The 24,130-nt window shown below is 47.0% G+C and overlaps 1 protein-coding gene and 1 non-coding gene across 2 annotated transcripts in view; one reads left to right on the top strand and one right to left on the bottom strand.

Annotated features, from left to right (window-relative positions):
• LOC126203114 (HIV Tat-specific factor 1 homolog) overlaps window positions 1–24,130 on the bottom strand; it is a 595,450-nt gene that overhangs the window by 307,494 nt on the left and 263,826 nt on the right. The gene's annotated exons all lie outside the window — the stretch shown is intronic.
• Window positions 21,065–21,139, top strand: Trnai-uau (transfer RNA isoleucine (anticodon UAU)). The gene has a single exon. It is a non-coding gene; the product is annotated as a tRNA-Ile (tRNA).

Here is a 24,130-nt window from a genome sequence, read left to right as displayed (position 1 = left end):
GCCGTCGACAATGTGGTCATTAGAGTCGGAGCACAAGCTTGGATTACCTAATGATGGGGAAGGAAATCGGCCGTGTCCTTGTCAAAGGAACCATCCTGGCATTTGCCTTAAGCAATTTAGGGAAACCACGGAAAACCTAAATCAGAATGGCCGGAAACAAGTTTGAACCGTCGTCGTGCCGAATGCGAGCTGCTGCAAAAGAACAACGCAGGAGTGCCCCACAATCCAACAAAAATGGCGAGCACTGAGAAAATTCCAATACAAGACAAGAAGATTCAGGAGATACGCAAGATAGTTACATACACTCCTGGAAATGGAAAAAAGAACACATTGACACCGGTGTGTCAGACCCACCATATTTGCTCCGGACACTGCGAGAGGGCTGTACAAGCAATGATCACACGCACGGCACAGCGGACACACCACGAACCGCGGTGTTGGCCGTCGAATGGCGCTAGCTGCGCAGCATTTGTGCACCGCCGCCGTCAGTGTCAGCCAGTTTGCCGTGGCATACGGAGCTCCAGCGCAGTCTTTAACACTGGTAGCATGCCGCGACAGCGTGGACGTGAACCGTATGTGCAGTTGACGGACTTTGAGCGAGGGCGTATAGTGGGCATGCGGGAGGCCGGGTGGACGTACCGCCGAATTGCTCAACACGTGGGGCGTGAGGTCTCCACAGTACATCGATGTTGTCGCCAGTGGTCGGCGGAAGGTGCACGTGCCCGTCGACCTGGGACCGGACCGCAGCGACGCACGGATGCACGCCAAGACCGTAGGATCCTACGCAGTGCCGTAGGGGACCGCACCGCCACTTCCCAGCAAATTAGGGACACTGTTGCTCCTGGGGTATCGGCGAGGACCATTCGCAACCGTCTCCATGAAGCTGGGCTACGGTCCCGCACACCGTTAGGCCGTCTTCCGCTCACGCTCCAACATCGTGCAGCCCGCCTCCAGTGGTGTCGCGACAGGCGTGAATGGAGGGACGAATGGAGACGTGTCGTCTTCAGCGATGAGAGTCGCTTCTGCCTTGGTGCCAATGATGGTCGTATGCGTGTTTGGCGCCGTGCAGGTGAGCGCCACAATCAGGCTGCATACGACCGAGGCACACAGGGCCAACACCCGGCATCATGGTGTGGGGAGCGATCTCCTACACTGGCCGTACACCACTGGTGATCGTCGAGGGGACACTGAATAGTGCACGGTACATCCAAACCGTCATCGAACCCATCGTTCTACCATTCCTAGACCGGCAAGGGAACTTGCTGTTCCATCAGGAAAATGCACGTCCGCATGTATCCCGTGCCACCCAACGTGCTCTAGAAGGTGTACGTCAACTACCCTGGCCAGCAAGATCTCCGGATCTGTCCCCCATTGAGCATGTTTGGGACTGGATGAAGCGTCGTCTCACGCGGTCTGCACGTCCAGCACGAACGCTGGTCCAACTGAGGCGCCAGGTGGAAATGGCATGGCAAGCCGTTCCACAGGACTACATCCAGCATCTCTACGATCGTCTCCATGGGAGAATAGCAGCCTGCATTGCTGCGAAAGGTGGATATACACTGTACTAGTGCCGACATTGTGCGCGCTCTGTTGCCTGTGTCTATGTGCCTGTGGTTCTGTCAGTGTGATCATGTGATGTATCTGACCCCAGGAATGTGTCAATAAAGTTTCCCCTTCCTGGGACAATGAATTCACGGTGTTCTTATTTCAATTTCCAGGAGTGTATATTCCCCACGAGTACAGACCGGTTTACGAGGTGATGTTGATGTGACCAATAACAGCTACTGCCGATGACGGAGCAAGTGGACAGTAATGATTTTCACAGTAAATTTCATAAAATGCTTTCAAAATGCGTGAGAAGTAACGATATTTTCTGTATACGTTATGTTACGAACGTTCTGTGGAAATGTAACTACTCCTGATGCAACAAGATGTTTGAATGCCAAATTCATAATTAGTTTGAAGAAGGGATCATATCTTCTGTTTTTAATATCGAGATGCGTCCTTCAGGACAATCCATTTCATCTTTCTAGGGTACTGAGGTAGGAGGTTAATGTAAAGCAGAATCTCATATAACTGTTTTGTTAAGACAAAATTAAAAATAAGAACTCTTCAAACTACCGATTCAAACGTAGCGGAGCATTCAATAAAAGTTCCTTGGCCTGCTATCATAATGTGTAACTTACTTTTCGAAGTGCCCTCGTATGAAATAACTGAATCATGGTTTTCGTTATACGAAAACTTACACATGTACTAATTTTGTTCTCCTTTTGCTGACTTTCGACGGCAAGTCCTCGCAAAAAGATTAGGCCAAGCTTCCTCCACAGCTTCATAGAGATAACACCTGTTTTGCTGCCGGCCGAAGTGGCCGTGCGGTTCTAGGCGCTACAGTCTAGAGTCGAGCGACCGCTACGGTCGCAGGTTCGAATCCTGCCTCGGGCATGGATGTGTGTGATGTCCTTAGGTTAGTTAGGTTTAATTAGTTCTAAGTTCTAGGCGACTGATGACCTCAGAAGTTAAGTCGCATAGTGCTCAGAGCCATTTGAACCATTTTTGAACTTGTTTTGCTGCTTTTGGCGTCTTATTTCCCCGTTACCTCCACCGGAAAGCATAACTTACGTGTCTGAAGAGGCTGGGCATTCAAACGAGCTTACATTAAGAGATACGTCTTAACCGCCGCAGCGAGAACAAATAAACGAGCGCCGGCCACGGACGATCTAATCGCCGCGCGACGCAGGCATTACGTTTATTCGCCGCGTATGAATAAGGCATGATTAGTGGGGCCAGAGTAATTGCTCGGCCCGTTCTGTGATCTCATCGGCGTATTACAGAGTGAGGCAAGCGCGCGCTCACAAGAATTAATTGTGGCACGCTTTCCCGCGCGGCACACGCCACTCGAGTGGGATAGGTTTCCAGACCAGCTGCACGGCAATCAACGGAGAAAATGACGCGCAGTCCAGATGGCGGGGCGTCGCGCTCTGAGCTGTACTCGGCGCCAGACAATATGAAGCGATCCGGCTGTAAACAGACAATTTAGAGGCCATTAGATCACTCAATGACAATGGGGTAGCAGGGCGCGGCCCGGCAGCGGGCGGCATTCCGACGGTTGGTCCTGCTGCCTCCTCTGCTCGGCCTTCGAGAACAGGAACGCTGACTAATGCACGAGTACGCGTGATTTACCTGTGTCCACGGCAGCTCCAGACTGTGACTTTTCTCTCGTGTCGTAACTTGCAGCGCGATTACTCTTAAACTATATTTCAGGACTGCTGTTACCAGCGACGAACAAGCTGATTTACCCGTACACACTTCCGGAACGATGAAGATGATAACGATGATTGCGATTTAAAGAAACTTCTGCTAGTCTACGTCTATATTCAGCGAACTACTGTGAAATGCATAGCAGACGGTACGTCCCTCTGTACCAGTTATTAGGGCTTTTTCCCGTTCCATTCACGTAAGGTACGCGGAAACAATGATGTTTAAACTTCTCTGTGCGTGCTCTAATTAACCTAATCTTATCCCTACCATCCCTGTGGGAGCGATAAGTATGAAACTATAACATATCCCTACAGTCATTATTTAAGGCCGATTCTTAAAACTTTGTAAAAAGAAATTCTCGGCATAGTTTACGTCTACCTTAAAGACTGCCAGTTCTGTCCTTTCAATATCTCTGTGACGCTCTTCCGTAGGTGAAACAAACCTGTGACCATTCGTGCTGCCTTTCTGTGTATACGTTCAATATTCCGCGATAGTCCTATTTCGTACGGGCTGCAAACGCTTAAGCAAGGATGGGTCGCACGAGTAGTTTGTAACCAGTCTCCTCTACAGACCGATGGCATTTCCCTAGTATTCTACCAATAAACCGAAGTCTGCTACCTGCTTTATCCACTACTGAGTCCCTGTGCTCGTTCCTTTTCATATCCGTACAAAGTGTGATATACAGGTATTTGTTTGAGTTAAATGATTCCAAATGTGACTCGCTGGTATTTTATGCATAAGATACTTATTTTAGCATGTATCACAAATGAATGGGACGAGCACAATTTTACATTTTTGAGCATTTAAAGCAAGCTGCCAATCTTTGCACAACTTTGAAATCTTATGTAGGCCTGACTGAATATTTGGGCGCTTCGTACAGACTCTACTTCATTATAGACAACTGCTTCACCTACAAAAAGTCTGAGGCTGCTATTAATATTGTCTGCAAGGTCATTAATAAACAACAGGAACAGCAACGGACCCAACACAGTTCCCTGGAGGACGGCTGAAGTTACTTCTACATCTGTCGATGATTTCCCATCCACGATAACAATACTGCATTCCGCCAACCAAGAAGTCTTTAATCCAGTCACAAATTACGTCTGATGCCCCACACGATTGTACACCACAGATCCCATGGAAGCTGTACCCCTCAACATAATTCTGCCCTAAGCGGCCCGCATACGTTTCTGTCGATCCACGGTGAGAACTCAGAGACGCTGCGCCCACTGCAACCATAGCTGACGATGTCGTTGGCTCAACACGTAGGGTCACGTGATGTGGAGCTCCATGTTCAACACTGGGCTTTGAACGGCGTGCTGCGAAACACTTGTGCCTGCACCAGCACTGTACTCTGTCGTCAGATCTCCCACACATCGTTGCCTACCCTGGGGAATCCTCTAGCTTACAGGTTTTGTGACGAAACGTGGTCGTCCAATATCACATGGCCTACTCGTTATTTATCCATCCCTTCGACCACTTTTCTAAGGTGCTCACGACAGTAGTACGGCAACAGGCGACCCGCTTCGGCTTTTCTCAGATTCTTGTTTCCAGCCGCAGTACCAGAACAACGTGCCCTTTGTCAAAACCGCTTATACACTGAAGATCCAAAGAAAGTGGTACACCTGCCTAATATCGTGTAGGGCCCCTGCGAGCACGCAGAAGTGCTGCGCCGCAACACGACGTGACATGTCTGAACTAGTGCTGGAGGGACCTGACACTATGAATCCTGCGGGGCTGTCCTTAAATCCGTAAGAATGCGAGGGAGTGGAGATCTCTTCTGAACAGCACGTTGCGAGGCGTCCCTGATGTGCGCAATAATGTACGTGTCTGGGGAGTTTGGTGGCCAGCGGAGGTGTCTGAACCCAGAAGAGTGTTCCTGGGGCCACTCTGTAGCAATTCTTGACGTATGGGGTGTCGAATTGTCCTGCTGGAATTGCCCAAGTCCGTTGGAATGCACAATGGATATGAATGGATGCAGGTCATCAGACAGGATGGTTACGTACTTGCCACCAGTCAGAGTGGTATCTAGACGTATCAGGGGTCTCATATCACTTCAACTGCACACGCCTCACACCATTACAGAGATCCACAATTCCTGATATTCACAGTACACTCATGAAATGGTCGTACGGGAAAATCGTCACTTCATCGCTACCTCGGAAGATGCTGTGTCCCATCGCTCACGCGCCGAATGTAACACCACGTTCAGACTCACTTAAATCTTGATAACCTGCCATTGTAGCAGCAGTAACCGATCAAACAACTGCTACACACACTTGTTGTCTTATATAGATGTTGCCGACCGCAGCGCCGTATTCTGCCTGTTTACATGTCTCTGTATTTGAATACCCATGCCTATACCTGTTTCTTTGGCGCTTCATTACGTCAGTGGGTTTCCGCATTTACGGCCCGTATCTTCGATTTAACGACTGTCCATTCGTCTCTCTTCCGCTTACATTCTTTCCTTACTGCGTCACTTGCCCGCAGCAGCACCAGGTGGCATTCAGCCTCGAGATGGGCACTGGACATAATGTTTTGACTCGTCAGTGTATAAGAGTCGAAGGGTATGAAAGGATAGCAGTGGTTGAGAACGGAGTGAGATAGGATTGTGGCCTATCCACTTGTATTCAATTAGTACACTGAGCAAGCTGTGAAGGAAACTGAGGAGAAATTTGAAGAGGGAATTAGAGTTCAAAAGGAAGAAATAAAAATTCTGAGATTTGCCACTGACTTCGTCAGCTGACTTGTGAGCGACAACAAAGAACTTGGAAGAGAAGCTGAACGGAATGGACAGTGAGAACAGATGAACAACAACAAATGCCAACAGATCCAGAGTGAGGATAACCTCTATGATGTAGAACACGTCTCGAAAACAAGAATACAGAACAAATATTTACCAAGAAAAATAAGTAAGCTAATGTACTTACCAAAGGTCCTAATTGAAATGGTCCTCATGAATGTGGACTAAGTCAAAAATATCTTAAACACATTTTCACTTAAATAATAATATTCCAACTTGTAACAAACATGTAAATGTTCAGTACACTGAGGTGCATGTAATTATTAAGCTAATGTAACCACGCATCATCAAATAAAAAAATTCTATTACAACATGTATTTACAATGATCGCTTTACTGTACTGAATTTGTACGGAAGTCAGGTTGTACTAATACTTCCATTATTTAATACTATTAGTAACATCCGTCGGTTCTGCTGAGAAACTCATATGAAACTTTTATGAGTAGTTAAGCTTTTTATGGCTACTGGGAAGTTATTGGAAATGTTTATTCCTGAGTAATGACCACCTTTCTGGACCAAAGTAAGTCTTATTTCTAATATTGATTTCACGAATTGAACTGTTGGTTTGGAAAAGAGATGTACACGTTTTATCATAATTAATGGCGTAAAAACATACAGTTGAAAGTACAAGATATAGAAGCAAAAGGTGAGCTCTAAAACTAATACCGTAAGAGCTATGAACACTTCTTCATCTTCGATACTGTGAAACAAATCTCTTCTACTACAACTTCTTTGCTTTCCACATGTTGGGAGGGTGTCGTATGGACCAAAACAGAGAAAAAAAAATCCAGCAAACATGGGTCTAAAACGCATACTTTGTGAGCTGCGAGTGCTTGTTCAGTAGAAGAGATGTGTTTCACAGTATCGAAGATGAAGAAGTGCTCATAGCTTTTAAGGTACGTATTTTTGAACCTGTGTTTACAGAGACTTTTTTGCTTATAGTATGGTATATTTTCAACTGCATGTCTTGCCATTAATTGCGATACGCCCAGTATTTTAATGACAAATTTCATTCGGGAGTCCCACGACATTTTAATACAGAAATGAGTGTCGAATATTAAATAAGAAACAACAAAACGTTATTCAAAGTACTTCAGCAAGGAATCCCGTAGGGTCTTTGCTGAACTACTTTAGGAAAATCACGATGGGCTCCAATCCCGATGGCCGGAAGTGTGAAGCTTCCAGTACTACGTCACCTTCCTGGCGGTAAAATCCCTTTAAAGTGTGAATGGGATATCAGAACATCCATGACATCTAGTGAACAAAACAAAGAAAACTGACCAAGTGCGAGTAGAACCCGAGCGCTGAGGGCTCCAAAAAAACAAATGGCTCTGAGCACTATGGGACTTTACTTCAGAGGTCATCAGTCCCCTAGTGCTTAGAACTACTTAAACCTAACTAACCTAAGGACATCACACACATCCATGCCCGAGGCAGGATTCGAACCTGCGACGTAGCGGTCGCGCGGTTCCAGACTGAAGCGCCTACAGCCGCTCGGCCACTCAGGCCGGCCAGCGTCTTGAGAGGGGAATATAAGATGAACATCAACAAAAGCAAAACAAGGATAATGTGGAATGTAGTCGAATCAAATCAGGTGATGCTAAGTTAATGAGATTAGGAAGTGAGACACTTAAAGTAGTAAATGAGTTTTGCTATTTAGAGAGCAAAATAACTGATGATGTTCGAAGTAGAGAAGATATAAAATGTAGACTGGCAATGGCAAGGAAAGCGTTTCAGAAGAAGAGAAATTTGTTAACATCGAGTATAGATTTAATTGTCAGGAAGTCGTTTCTGAAAGTATTTGTGTGGAGTGTAGCCATATATGGAAGTGAAATGTGGACGATAAATAGTTTCGGCACGAAGAGAATAGAAGCTTTCGAAATGTTGTGCTACAGAAGAATGATGAAGATTACATGGGTAGACCACATAACTAATGAGGAGGTCTTGAATAGAATTGGGGAGACGAGTAATTTGTGGCACAACTTGACTAGAAGAAGGGATCGGTTGGTAGGACATGTTCTGAGGCATCAATGGATCACAAATTTAGTACTGGAGGGAAGTGTGGCGGATAAAAAATCGTTGAGGCATGAACACAGCAGGCAGGTACAGATGGATAAAAGCTGCCGTAATAACTCCGAGATGAAGAGTCTCGCACAGCATCGAGAGCTGTAGCAAACCAGTCTTTGTACTGAGGACCACAACAACAACAACAACTTCTACACGCCCCTGAGAAAAAGGGTTGTTAATGATTGGACAGAAAAAGGACGGATAACAAAGCGATCCGAAAAGGGTTTCGTTTTCGGAATCCAACAAATCAAAAAAAATTCAAGTAGTGACCGTCTTAAAATGCCGCCAGCACGGACCTCTAGAGACAAACTGCGACCCGGCGGTCCACCCGCTAGCAGCTGGCCGCTAGGGAGAGAGGCGATGACACGGCTGCTATTGGCGCGTCGGTCTCGCGCGCGAGACACGTGACGCCGATCGGCTGTCCGTGGCTGCGGCGTTAGCCTGTCGGCGGCTACTAAAGCGCGCGGCCACTAAACACAGCTTTAAGGGGGTCGTTAGCAGCTGCCGGCTCATTTCTCACGCTTGGCGTGCCGTTTCTCTCTCCGCGCCTCGTCCAGTCCAGCAGTCGTTCCACTGTTCAGCGCCGGAAGCGTTCGCCCTGAGATACGAAACCCCCACGAGGAATGGAGTGACAAGCTAGGCATTGGCGGAGAACTCCTGTAGTTACTGTACGTGTGATATACCGACTCTGGAAGGGTCACCTCACTGCATCAGGAACTACTGGGGTGTCTACAGACGAACTGGTGTTACATTTGTGATATTTTTGCCGTTATTTTATATTTTGTGTCATGAACGACGTTTGTGGCCGAGCGGTTCTAGGCGCTACAGTCTGGAACCGCGCGACCGCTACGGTCGCAGGTTCGAATCCTGCCTCGGTCATGGATGTGTGTGATGTCCTTAGGTTGGTTAGGTATAAGTAGTTCTAAGTTCTAGGGGACTGATGACCTCAGATGTTAAGTCCCATAGTACTCAGAGCCATTTGAACCCACGAACGACGTTTCATGTGGTACTGATAGCAATCATAGAATGATTTGCAGTAGGAATATGGGGTTAGTATGATTCCAGTTACATACAACAGGTGGCACATGTAATGCCACATCTGCATCTACACTGAAGAGCCAAAGAAACTGGTACACCTCCCTAATATCGTGGAGCGCCCCCAAGAGCACGCAGAAGTGCCGCAACACGACGTGGCACGGACTCGACTAATGTCTGAAGTAGTGCTGGAGGGAACTGACATCATAAATCATGCAGGGCTGTCCACAAATCCGTAAGAGTACGAGGGAATAGAAATCCCTTCTGAACAGCACGTTGCAAGGCATCCCAGATGTGCGTAATAATGTTCATGTCTAGTGAGTTTGGTGGGCAGCGAAAGTGTTTAAACTCAGAAGAGTGCTTCTGGAGCCACTCTGTAGCAATTCTGGACTTGGGCAATTTCAACAGGGCAGTGCGACACCCCACAAGTCCGTCGGAATACACAATGGACATGAATGGATGCACGTGATCAGACAGGATGCTTACGTACTTGTCACTTGTTACAGTCATATGTAGACGTATCAGGGGTCTCACACCACCTGCAAGCGATCCACACGGCCTCCACCAGCTTGAACAGTCCCCTGCTGACATGCAGGGTACATGTATTCCTGAGGTTGTCTCCATACCGGTACACGTATATCCGCTCGATACAATTTGAAACGAAAATCGTCTGACCAGGCAACATGTTTCCAGTCATCAACAGTCGAATGTCGGTGTTGACGTGTCCAGGCGAGGCGTAAAGCTTTCTGTAGTGCAGTCATCAAGAGTACACGAGATGGCCTTCGGCTCCGAAAGGCCATATCGATGATGTTCCGTTGATGGTTCGCACGCTGACACTTGTTGATGATCCAGCAGGCAAAAATGTAGCAATTTGTGGGAGGGTTGCACTTCTGTCACGCTGAACGATTCTCTTCAGTCATCTTTGGTCCCGTTCTTGCAGGACCCTTTTCCGGCCGCAGCGTTGTCGGAATTTTGATGTTTTACGGACTTCCTGATATTCACGGTACATTCGTGAAACGGTCGTACGGCATATCCCCACTTCAACGATACCTCGGAAGTGCTGTGCCCCATCGCTCGTGCGCTGTCTGTCACATTCAAACTCACTTAAATCTTGATAACCTGCAATTGTAGCAGCGGTAACCGATCTAACAACTGCGCCACACACTTTTTGTCTTATATACGCGTTGGCAACCGCAGCGCCGTATTCTGCCTGCTTACATGTCTCTGTATTTGAATACGTATGCCTACACCAGTTTCTTTGGCGCTTCAATGTATATCTGCATCGATATTCCGCAAGCCGGCTTATACTGTGTTTGGAGGGTCAACAAGCCTAGTGCACATTATCAACACTCTGATAACGCTCGGTATCGATATTTTGATTTGTAAATCAACCACTTCAGACAAAACTAGTTCAAAATGGCTCTAAGCACTATGGGATTTAACATCTGAGGTCATCAGTCCCCTAGACTTAGAACTACTTAAACCTAACTAACCTAAGGACATCAGACACATCCATGCCCGAGGCATGATTCGAACCTGCGACCGTCGCAGCTGCGCGGTTCCGGACTGAAGCGCCTAGAACCTCTCGGCCACAGCGGCCGACACAGAACTGTTCAAATGTGTGTGAAATCTTATGGGACTTAACTGCTAAGGTCATCAGTCCCTAAGCTTACACACTACTTATCTTAAATTATCTTACGGAGAAACACACACACCCATGCCCGAGAGAGGACTCGAACCTCCGCCGGCACCAGCCACACAGTCCATGACTGCAGCGCCTTAAGAGACACAGAACTACTGTTTAAGTAAATGTCATTTTATACATTAATACTTACATTCGATGTAAATAGAACGGTAACTGCAAATTTTATAAACTTATTCACGATATTTCAAATAGCATTCGTTAATGTTTACGTAAAAAGTACAGTACTAAGGGTATAGGTTCAGATATTTTGTTCGTTGGTACCTTAGTATGTACCTACTGTGATTTGAACTAGTGTCTCCTACTTACTAGGCAGATGGTCTGACAACTAAGCCATCCGGACACAGTGGTCGTCGCAACTATACGGACTACCCCAGCACGCCCCCGACCAGGCACAAATTCTCAACTTATCCACACATTGCGAATGTAGTGCCCCTTTTCATTATCCTCATTACTCGTGGCAATTCGCCGATTCCCGTAAGAGTTCGAGCCTCGTGTGCAGCAGCACTGAAGAGATCATTGGCCATCACCGCCTTAGTTTTACATATGTCGTGTCTGTTCTTTCCAACATGATACAGCTGACAGAACATAATGTAGACAGAAAATTCACTACTGGATAATTGGTCTGGCAAGAAAACAAGAAGAGTGGAACTGCCTGGACAGTGGAGAGAGAGAGAGAGAGAGAGAGAGAGAGAGAGCGAATCCGCTTTCTAAGAGAATGAAAGTAATGTAGGTACAAAGAAAAGCTACAACACAACTCTGAAAATGTCCTTTGTTGTACATCGCGTGGTCCAGTAAGGCCCAATCATGGATGAAGATAATAATAATAATAATATCAGCACACACTCCGCTACAGAGTGAAAATTCATCCTGGAAACATCCCCTAGGCTATGGCTAAGCCATGTCTCCGCAATATCCTTTCTTACAGGAGTGCTAGTTTTGCAAGTTTCGCAGAAGAGCTTCTCTGAAGTTTGGAAGGTAGGAGACGAGGTAATGGCAGAATTGAAGCTGTGAGGACGGGTCGTGAGTCGTGCTTGGGTAGCTCAGATGGTAGAGCACTTGCCCGCGGAAGGCAAAGGTCCCGAGTTCGAGTCTCGGTCCGACACATAGTTTTAATCCGCCAGGAAGTTCCAACAATAACAACAACAATAATGATAATAATAATAATAATAATAATAATAATAATAAAGGAAATCGTTACCCTGTCACCTGCTTCAGAGTTTCTTCCGTCTAATACAACATTAAATCGTGTTCTACACGATGTTATAGCTACAAAACATTTTTTATTTACCTGCGGCAATATCTTCTTCAATATTCTCCTCTCTCGCTCCAATAAAGACGATTGGAGCAAAACGACTGAAATATGATTTACGCATATCGTGCTGTGACTAAGCGGGAAGGAATGAATATTAATGTCTAATGTCCTGTCGACAGCAAGGTCATTACAGACGCAATACAAGCTCGGGTAGTGGAATGATGGGAAAACAAATCGCCCGTGCCCTTTCAAAGGAGCCATCACGGCATATAGCTTAAGAGATTTCGGGAAATCACAGAAAACTTAAATGTGGATCTGAAACGCCGTCCCCCAAAATGCGTGTCTAGTGTGCTAACTACTGCGCCACCTCGCTCGGTGTGATTACAAGCAGACTACATCTCAAGTACGCGGCGGCTAATTATGTTTAATGACACTGTGGACAAACTTCTCGTAATATATAAGGTGTTACCGTTACGGTAGTACAACCCACCAGAGATAATGCAGAGTGAGGAATGTGGTAATCTGACAAAGGGAACCATAGTCCAGTAACGAAAGAATCGAACGTTACGGAGCCAAACGTTTGGCTAGATAACCCTGCTACTGGAAAACTAGAACCGACGAATCGTTGCTCGTACAATGTAATAAACTGATTTATTACATACATGGTTGTTAACGCGCCCGGATAGCCGTGCACTTTAAAACGCAGCTTTCGGGGCGGCTAGGTGCGCCGGCCCCGGATCAAATCCGCCCGGTGTCTTAACGGCGAGGGGGCGGTGAGTCGGTCAGCATGCACGTCATTTTTAAGCGGTTTACTACATCCCACTAGGTACCCAAGTCCCGCCTCAGTTATATGATTCGCAAACATTTAAAAAAACTTCCGCTCACTGTCACTCGAATGGCGCTACACGCAGACAAGTGGGGTACACTTTCCTTCCGGGGGGGGGGGGGGGGGGGGTGGCGACGGCGACACGGTACTTGACTTTGCGCCGATGTGGGACAAACACTAAAGTGTAAGTAAACACGTACAAAATGTGGGCTCATGTCATGACGTGTGGCGACAAGAAACTCCGCTATGACGCACCCCAGAAACTTTAATCTTCGTGCATGGCGGAGGCCTAGCTAACTTTGCACATCGAGTGCATCCAGACGTTCCATGATGGCTCAATAGGAAGAGGTGGTCCTCTTTCGCGTCCACCTCGTTCATCTGATCGGATCACACCTGAGTTCTTCTTGTGGACTCAAGTGAGAAGTAACGTACGAGGCACGTGTCGAGTCTGAAGAAGATAACCTAGTTCGACCTCTTGGCACCTGTAACGTCGTTCGAAAACATCGGGGTTAGTCCACCGGGTTATACAACTCAACTTGGTGTGACTATAAAAGCTAAGATCACAGCATTTTGAACATCTGTTATAAACGTAGGACCTTGTCCAGAAAAATAAAAAGTAATAGTATAAATAGCACAAAAAATAACAAAATGTTGTTGCTCTTTATTGTAGAGTTTTCTTTATAGCGTTATAGACACTGTAACGTTCTATAGGGCTACTGAATCTAAGGAAAAACTGGTTGCTGGTCAAGACATTGTACCACAAATAATTGAGCTGATGTTCCCAGAAACTTCAGTCTTGTGAAAGACAACACAATGAAAACGGGGTTACAGTTGTTAGTCGTTGTTGTTTGCCAGTACAACTGCGTGGACACTTAACAGTCTTCATTCACTTAAGTGTCATATATAGAAACATGTGAAACAATGCATGCTATTTCCTGTATTATTCAGAACTATCTATTACGATTCCCACACATTTGAGTGCGGTAGAAGAAAAGGAACGCGACAGTTCTGAACTTTATGAGAAAGCAGTCAATGAAGAGAACATCTTCAGTAGGGCATCTGACAGGAAAGGTAGCAGGTATTTGATTAGTGAGAAAGATATCTTCCAAACGGTCCAGTCTGTTTTATTGCGTTCCCAAGATAAGTGTTCAATCATACTGCAGAATAAGCCGAGGGCGGTCGGAGAAAGGACTTTCCGGTCGCTAAACCGGTTGGAATAAAGTGGAAATAAATTACAGCCAAGACATTCGATTTCCTCCAGCAGCCGTACGACTCATGTTGATGACAGCTCAGACAGGAATGAATCCTCGCTTCATAAACTCTCGCTTTTGCGTCTTGTTTCAGCGAAGTACGGCGCCTCCTTCCGTGACCGCCACACTTGAGACCTTCGTCATTCGCATCACCAGAGCTTTGACCCACGCAGGTTGCACAATTCCCCTGTTTCCATTAGGTGCTACTAGGACCGGTCCAACGGGTAGACGTGGCTACAAACAGGATTCTAAGAAGAAATTCCTAGTGAATCTTCTTCCCCCCATGCCTTTTCTGCCCCAACAAAACCGCAGCGGCAAATCTCACAGACATGCTCTGCGAGACTAAATACATAAATGTCGGAGTTTACTTGCCTCTTTCAGTGAACTACTTCTATGCGCCAGCATGTGGAAACTATAAGGCGTTACGCTTCAGTTTCAGCTCATCTGAGACCGATATATGTTTGAAAAGTCTCAAATTATTTTTGGTACGATGAAGAAACTGGGTATTGGCCTCACAGACAGTCGCTTCTCTACTTTAGAGCAATTAGAGGAAAATAAAGAAACTGGGTCTCAGTGATCAAAAGGTCAATTTATTACTTCTATAAGAAGTTGTACTGAAGGTGATAACGAACACAAAGCGCATCAAGAGCAATGACGACTGAACTACCGAAGTACGACTCACGAGCCGTCCTCACATTTTTACTTCCGCCAGTACCTCATCTCTTACATCCGAAACTTCAGTCCTAGTCCTGCAAGTTTCGCAGGAGCGCTTCTGCGAAGTTCGGAAGATAGAAGACGACGTGTTGGAGGAAGTAAAGGCGTGAAGAGAGATCACGAGTCGTGCTTGGGTAGATCAGTAGGTAGAGCTCATGCCAGAGAAAGGCGAAGGTCCCGAGTTCAAATCTCCGTCCGGCACACAGTTTTGATCTGCCAAGAAGTTACACATCGTCTGGATGTTTGTCGTGAGTCCCGTGTAGCGCACAATGAACATTTGTGAAAGGTAAATGAAAACTGAACCCTAGACGTAACTGTAGAACGAACCCCAAGGTTTGACGTGCATGTACGTAAAATATGCGTAAAAAGTCTTAAAGCTGTCATCAACCGGAAGGTTTTTTTGAAAACCACAGTGTTTTACTAGGCAGTGCCCGATTGGAGGTGGTATGTCACTGCCTTATTCTGATCTCTGAAGTGACTTATCCAGCCAGTTATAAAGGCGAACGTACAGTTTAACGTGGACCGCGAACCACAATCACACGTGCTATTTTTCACATTACCAAACATCCTTGTAAGATTGAATGGATCATACCGATGAAGATCGGAGTTTAACGTTCTTTCGACGACGAGGTCATTAGAAGCAGAGCGCAAGCTCAGGAGAACCGGGGTGTCCTTTCGATGGAACCACTGCGGCATTTGCCAGGCGATTTAGGCAAATCGTGGAAAACTAAATTTTTATGGCCCGAATACGTCAACGCGCTCGCTGACTTGATGGTTCAAATGGCTCTGAGCATTATGGGACTTAACAGCTGAGGTCATCAGTCCCCTAGACTTAGAACTACTTAAATCTAACTAACCTAAGGACATCACGCACATCAATGCCCGAGGCAGGATTCAAACCTGCGACCGTAGCGGTCGCGCGGTTCCAGACTGTAGCGCCTAGAACCGCTCGGCCCGCTGACTTGAGTAATGTCGAGGACACATAAATAACATGTGATTAGCGTCGCTCATTTACGCCCCATCATTTTGGCGTGGTGACGCCTGAAACACCATTTAATGGTTGTTCGGGGAGCGGCTGGACGGTGACAGGATATACAGGGTGGTCCTAAATTATATGTCAAAAAAGTAAAGGCATGTAGAGGGGACCTGAACATGCAGATTCATATAGGAATGTGTGTGGGGTAGTGACACATAAGGTTCAAAATAGTTCAAATGGCTCTGAGCAGTAAGGGACTTAACAGCTGAGGTCATCAGTCCCCTAGACGTAGAACTACTTAAACCTAACTAACCTAAGGACATCACACACATCCATGCCCGAGGCAGGATTCGAACCTGCGACCGTAGCAGTCTCGCGGTTCCGGACTGAAGCGCCTAGAGCCGCTCGGCCACCGCGGCCGGCCTGACACATAAGGGCGCTAGTATGTACAGCAGCATGAATCACAGAAAACTAAAGGGCATGTACAGTCAAATGACATCGGAAATTTAATAGTTTACAAGTGGTGCTCGAAAGAGCGACCACTCACAGCGGTACACGATTAACAGCTACGGCGCATGGATCGGCGTTCATTAGAAAAGACGTTTGGCATGTCGATCACACATCCAGCAGCTACAGACACGCGGGCAACTACATCTTCTTCAGATGTGACGGGATTCTCGTACACCAGGCTTTTCGTATGACCCCACAAGATAAACTCCACGCAGGTTAAATCGGGAGAACGTTCTGGCCAGGGAACTGGACCGCTCCGTCCCATCCACTGCTGGCCGAAGGCGGCGTCCAGGTGATTCCTGACGTTTCGGCTGAAGTCAGCTCGGGGTCCATTGTGCTGGAACCACATTCGTCTTCCGACAGCTAGAGGAACAACGCCCAGAAGTTCAGGTAAGACCTTCTGTACGAAGATGTATGTGTAGCCGGTTAAACGGCTAGGTAAAATGTACGGCCCCACTAAGGTGCTGTGCGCAATGCCTGCCCAAACATTAATGGAAAACCTTTCATGGTGCGAGTGTGTTTTTGTGCCGTGTGGGTTACCATGAGCCCACAGGCGAGGATTATGAATGTTCAACACATCCGACCGCGTCAAGGTAACCTCGTCAGTAAATAAAACATCCGCAGGGAAGGTTTCACTGCTGTAGGTACCTGTACCGATGAGCAAAGCTGAGAAGTGAAGATAATCGTTGGGGGTCATTGCTTGCACTCTCTGTACATGATACGGATGCATTACCACTTCGTGTAAAACCCGCAAAACACTGTTCGATTTTACACAGAGTACGCGAGGGAACTTGCTCCCCTTCTTGCAGCGGTGTACCGTAGGTCTCTAGAAGAGCGTAGCGTTCCAAAGGATTGGAAAAGGGCACAGGTCATCCTCGTTTTCAAGAAGGGACGTCGAACAGAAGTGCAAAACTATAGACCTATATCTCTGACGTCGATCAGTTGTAGAATTTTGGAACAAGTATTATGTTCGAGTATAATGACTTTCCTGGAGACTAGAAATCTACTCTGAAGGAATCAGCATGGGTTTCGAAAAAGACGATCGTGTGAAACCCGGCTCGCGCTATTCGTCCACGAGACTCAGAGGGCCATAGACAGGGGTTCCCAGGTAGATGCCGTGTTTCTTGACTTCCGCAAGCCGTTCGATACAGTTCCCCACAGTCGTTTAATGAACAAAGTAAGAGCAGATGGACTATCATACCAATTGTGTGATTGGATTGAACAGTTCCTACATAACAGAACGCAGCGTGTCATTCTCAATGGAGAGAAGTCTTCCGAAGTAAGAGTGATTTCAGGTGTGCCGCATGGGAGTGTCGTAGGACCGTTGCTATTCACAATATACATAAATGACCTTGAGGATAACATCGGAAGTTCACTGAGGCTTTTTGCGGATGATGGTGTGGTATATCGAGAGGTGGTAACAACGGAAAATTGTACTGAAATGCAGGAGGATCTGCAACGAATTGACACATGGTGCAGGGAATGGCAATTGAATCTCAATGTAGACAAGTGTAATGTGCTGCGAATACATAGAAAGAAAGATCATTTATCATTTAGCTACAATATAGCAGGTCAGCAAGTGGAAGAATTCCATAAATTATCTGGGAGTAGGCATTAGGAGTGATTTAAAATGGAATGATCATATAAAGTTGATCGTCGGTAAAGCAGATGCCAGAATGAGAGTCATTGAAAGAATTCTAAGGAAATTCAATCCGAAAACAAAGGAACTAGGTTACAGTACACTTGTTCGCCCACTGCTTAAATACTACTCACCAGTGTGGGATCCGTACCAGATAGGGTTGATAGGAGAGATAGAGAAAATCCAACGGAGAGCAGCGCACTTCGTTACAGGATCATTTAGTAATCGCGAAAGCGTTACGGAGATGATAGATAAACTCCAGTGGGAGACTCTGCAGGAGAGACGCTCAGTAGCTCGGTACAGGCTTTTGTTGAAGTTTCGAGAACATACCTTCACCGAGGAGTCAGGCAGTATATTGCTCCCCCCTACGTATATCTCGCGAAGAGACCATGAGGATAAAATCAGAGAGATTAGAGCCCACACAGAGGCATACCGACAATCTTTCTTTCCACGAACAATAAGAGACTGGAATAGAAGGGAGAACCGACAGAGGTACTGAAAGTACCCTCCGCCACACACCATCAGGTGGCTTGCGGAGTATGGATGTAGATGTAGACTTTGAACGCCAACAAGGAACGCACGTCCTACAGCTCTCGAACTTGTCGAAGGATGATCCTCTGCCGTGTTTAGTATTCTTCCTTCCATTGCTGAAGTTCTGCGGTATCTCCCAGTGCCATTTTCACGCCTGGAAGCATAAAACGATCCAATCGTGCGTAAACTCCCGATGGAGACTCGAATGTTCGGCGATCCGGCTGATTCCTATCCGGGAATCGCTCCCTGCACATCCTTTGAACACCTAATTCAGTGCATGTCGGCCAGTTCCGCATTGGTGAAACGATGCACGCTGCTCAAGATCCGTGCAGAAATGAATCCAGCTAGCCAAGCGCTTTAACACGGCGCAGTCACCAGCACTCTACCGGTTCAAGGCGGCATTACCGCACACACTTTCCTATATGGCATCTGCTTATTTCGGTCCCCTCTAGCTTCCGTTACATTTTTGACATACAGGGTGATCAAAAAGTCAGTATAAATTTGAAAACTTAATAAACCAAGGAATAATGTAGATAGAGAGGTAAAAATTTACACGCATGCTAGGAATGACATAGGGTTTTATTAGAACCACCCATATTGCTAGACGCGTGAAAGATCTCTTGCGCGCGTCATTTAGTGATGATCGTGTGCTCAGCCGCCACTTTCGTCATGCTTGGCCTCCCAGGTCCTCAGACCTCAGTCCGTGCGATTATTGGTTTGTCGGTTACCTGAAGTCGCAAGTGTATCGTGATCGACCGACATCTCTAGGGATGCTGAAAGACAACATCCGACGGCAATGGCTCACCACAACTCCGGACATACTTTACAGTGCTGTTCACAACATTATTCCTCGACTACAGCTATTGCTGAGGAATGATGGTGGACATATTGAGCATTTCCTGTAAAGAACATCATCTTTGCTTTGTCTTACTTTGTTAAGCAAATTATTGCTATTCTGATCAGATGAAACGCCATCTGTCGGATATTTTTTAGAACTTTTGTATTTTTTTGGTTCTAATAAAACCCCATGTCATTCCAAGCATGTTTGTCAGTTTGTACCTCTCTATCTACATTATTCCGTGATTTATTCAGTTTTCAAATTTATACTGACTTTTTGATCACCCGGTATAATCTAGGACCACCGTGTATAATACCTGTGGTCTTACTCGGCCACTGCGCTACCTCGCGGCAGTATTGTCTGACTATTACGCGATAGTTGCCTCGGCCATGTTTGTTGCAGTGCTGGGATATAATTTGCTGGGCGGGCAGTGAGAGGAGACGGAAGCGGACGGAGAAAGCGCAGGCGCGACACAGGTTCGCTCGCGCCCGCCTGGAATTCACGGCGGCCGCTCGCGGCTCGTTAAAGCGGCCGGCGCTCGTAAACCCGGCCACGAGCTGGCTCTGGCGCTCCCCGGGCCGCCGAACCTGCCCGCTGCACGCCGCATCTGCGGCCCCATCTACACGGCTCGCGGTTTAGGGACGTTTAACGTCGCCGCCGCGGTCGCTATCTCACATCTCTCGTGTCCGAAAGTTGCCGCAAGGAGAGCGGCCGTGATCGCTCGCAGTCCAAAGAGCTGTCGAGATACCGCCGACTTCCGGGCACCGTGACTCGAATACATTGTTTGGGCAAGGCAACATTATGCAGCACAGCTCTCGGCTTACCGCTCGCCTCCAGACGCTATCACCGGCTCGCATTGTCCTCTTCTGGCCACCCAACATCGTTTCAGCAACTATAAGCTACCTTTCAGTACTTATTTATTTTGGGAGATCGTTTTGTGTATTGGTAATTCGATTTCTTTGTTAGCTTACGTTTACTCTGCCTTAGCTTACAGTGATGGATTTTATGGTCCAGATAGCGATGTCACAACAACTGCTGCTGCTGTTATTATTATTTACATCGATATAAGTACGTAAAATTACTGTCCGCATCGGATGACTACTCCCCCCACTCCCCACTCTCACAGGGTAACGGTACGCCACAACTTCAACCGAGATCTCGCCAGAAAAGTAACTTGGGATGTTTGAAATTGTCACAGTGCTCATTGCTGTGCTAAGGTTATCGGCGCCATCAAATCAGAACTGTCATGTCACTTTAGTGCAGTGCTATTTGCTTTCATGTTTTTTTGTTTTCGTTCCCTTGGCGTCCGGGACGTGTCCATACAGCCATCTCAACAGTGCAATGTCATTATGACGATACCAAGGTAAGGACAACATAACACGCAGTCGGCGGCGACCAGAGAAAATCTCCGACCTGGGCGGGAATCGAACCCGGGCCTCTTCGGTTTAAATCCACCGTGCTGACGTCGCAGCTACCAAGACGGACTGTCTAAATGTTGACCAAAGACGGGACTTGGTGGATTAATCTGCCACGAGTAATGAGTATGATGGGCAAACATCTATTAGGCGCACTACGAATGTAGTGGTATGGACATGTTGGGAATGTGGATCCCACGGGGAGCGTGCAAGGGATAAGTCCCTGCAGGCGCTCTATCCTCTGTGCCCTCGGTGGCTCAGATGGATAGAGCGTCTGCCATATAAGCAGGAGATCCCGGGTTCGAGTCCCAGTCGGGGCACACACTTTCAACAAGTCCTCAACGAAGTACATCAACGCCTGTTTGCTGCTAGGGTGTCCATTTAATTATTGCTTGTTCTTGCTCCAGTGATAGTTTTTGAGGCTCGACCGAGTTCCTCACTACCTTTGCCAGTTTTAAGACAGCCTACGAAAACCCGGTAGCTTTGTATGCTTGCCGTATTGAGATCACGTTTTCAATAATGGCTGTCGAGCTGATGTTCTCGGTTGATTCTTGAAAAAAAAATGCCGCTATGGGAGACGTGATTATATTCGAAATGCATTTGAGAGGTAGGTATGTTTGAAAAAACACCACTATCCAACGGAAGAAAAGTCACAGAAAAGATAAATTAATTTTTCTACTGTGAATAATGAGGCTTCTAAGGTGAGTAAACAACAACAAAAATACTTGAATACTTTATAAAAGGACTACATACGTCAAAGTGTAGGTTATGGGATAGAAGTTAGCAAATACACTCCTGGAAATTGAAATAAGAACACCGTGAATTCATTGTCCCAGGAAGGGGAAACTTTATTGACACATTCCTGGGGTCAGATACATCACATGATCACACTGACAGAACCACAGGCACATAGACACAGGCAACAGAGCATGCACAATGTCGGCACTAGTACAGTGTATATCCACCTTTCGCAGCAATGCAGGCTGCTATTCTCCCATGGAGACGATCGTAGAGATGCTGGATGTAGTCCTGTGGAACGGCTTGCCATGCCATTTCCACCTGGCGCCTCAGTTGGACCAGCGTTCGTGCTGGACGTGCAGACCGCGTGAGACGACGCTTCATCCAGTCCCAAACATGCTCAATGGGGGACAGATCCGGAGATCTTGCTGGCCAGGGTAGTTGACTTACACCTTCTAGAGCACGTTGGGTGGCACGGGATACATGCGGACGTGCATTGTCCTGTTGGAACAGCAAGTTCCCTTGCCGGTCTAGGAATGGTAGAACGATGGGTTCGATGACGGTTTGGATGTACCGTGCACTATTCAGTGTCCCCTCGACGATCACCAGTGGTGTACGGCCAGTGTAGGAGATCGCTCCCCACACCATGATGCCGGGTGTTGGCCCTGTGTGCCTCGGTCGTATGCAGTCCTGATTGTGGCGCTCACCTGCACGGCGCCAAACACGCATACGACCATCATTGGCACCAAGGCAGAAGCGACTCTCATCGCTGAAGACGACACGTCTCCATTCGTCCCTCCATTCACGCCTGTCGCGACACCACTGGAGGCGGGCTGCACGATGTTGGGGCGTGAGCGGAAGACGGCCTAACGGTGTGCGGGACCGTAGCCCAGCTTCATGGAGACGGTTGCGAATGGTCCTCGCCGATACCCCAGGAGCAACAGTGTCCCTAATTTGCTGGGAAGTGGCGGTGCGGTCCCCTACGGCACTGCGTAGGATCCTACGGTCTTGGCGTGCATCCGTGCGTCGCTGCGGTCCGGTCCCAGGTCGACGGGCACGTGCACCTTCCGCCGACCACTGGCGACAACATCGATGTACTGTGGAGACCTCACGCCCCACGTGTTGAGCAATTCGGCGGTACGTCCACCCGGCCTCCCGCAACTGCACATACGGTTCACGTCCACGCTGTCGCGGCATGCTACCAGTGTTAAAGACTGCGATGGAGCTCCAAGTTCTACTTTAGGGACCTGAAGACGTGGGGTGTACTCTTACCCCGCGCATACTTTTACCCCACTTACCCACTGGTACGGGACGGTTTTATGATCCTGAAACGCTGATGAAAGTCATGGCACTGATGTGATGTGTATGTGCCGGTCGGTTGTACGGAATCATCACAGGACGAACCGGAGACGACATGGTGAATAAAATTGCCTGATTTGTGGCATACGAAAGCGAACTGTCCAAATTGTGTACAAAAGAATGGTGTACTACTCGCTGCCTTGTAACATGGTACGAGAACAGTGACTGTGAAAAGACCCTAACTGGCAGGGGCCGGAGGCAATGACAATCGCTTTCACATCCGATGGAACTGTTGCTGTCAGTAAATGCAACTCCACGTCCACTAATATCCAAGCGAATATTGTGGAGGTAATAAGCCTGTAGTGGAAATTTTTATTCGAGTTCCTCATGTCGATCGCTCACAGTGTCACAAAAGTAGCACGTCTTCAATGGCTGCAAACTACAGAAAATGGACTTGCAATCCTATTAAGATCACTTGATAGCTGGCACTTTATGCGTTGGAACTGGTTTCCCCCAATCAGAGCGTTCAACGCCACACTCGAACCGTTCACCGTAGCCAAACTGCCAAATAATTGGTCAGTTTGCTTTCAACTGTCTGTCTGGTAATTTTTGTTGAGGTGTTTGGATCTCGAATCATGGGTCTGGCAATTTTATTTCGTATTTGATCATATACGATAATCACACTTAACAAGACGCACGCACGCACGCACGCACGCACGCACGCACGCACACACACACACACACACACACACACACACACACACACACACACACACACAAAGCGATGCTACTGAAATACACACTTTTCGTACACAGCACTAACCAAACATTACAGGATACTTCCGTTTAAGACGCGATTCAAGGTCATATATACAGTTATCATAATCACAGAGTTCGTCTTACCTCTAGACAAGCTTCGCACGACTCTGAGTGAAGCAGAATTTTTGATTCATCGTTGCGAGTGTGCAACCGCAGTCATAAATATTACTACGTAATCCAATGTCGTGGAACAGCGCAATCGTTAGCGTATTAACCTGACATGTAGAAGGTTTTAGGCTCGAATCCCGTCAAATTTAGCGACTATTTTTATTTCTAAGTCTAATCAAAAGAGTTATTATTTTTATTCACTTACTTGGTTCAAACGTAATTTTTTTGTTTCTAATTCTTTGCTACGGCATCTTCATGAGTGAGCACTGTTCATCGGTTGGTAACGCGGCAGCTCGCACAGCCAGTAGGATAGTTTCAGGTACCAATTAAATGCAGAAATTACAGTT

Source organism: Schistocerca nitens, chromosome 9 (assembly GCF_023898315.1).
Source record: "Schistocerca nitens isolate TAMUIC-IGC-003100 chromosome 9, iqSchNite1.1, whole genome shotgun sequence".
Taxonomy (NCBI): domain Eukaryota; kingdom Metazoa; phylum Arthropoda; class Insecta; order Orthoptera; family Acrididae; genus Schistocerca; species Schistocerca nitens.
Note: the sequence above shows the minus strand (reverse complement) of the source record. Positions and strands in the feature narration are given on the sequence as shown.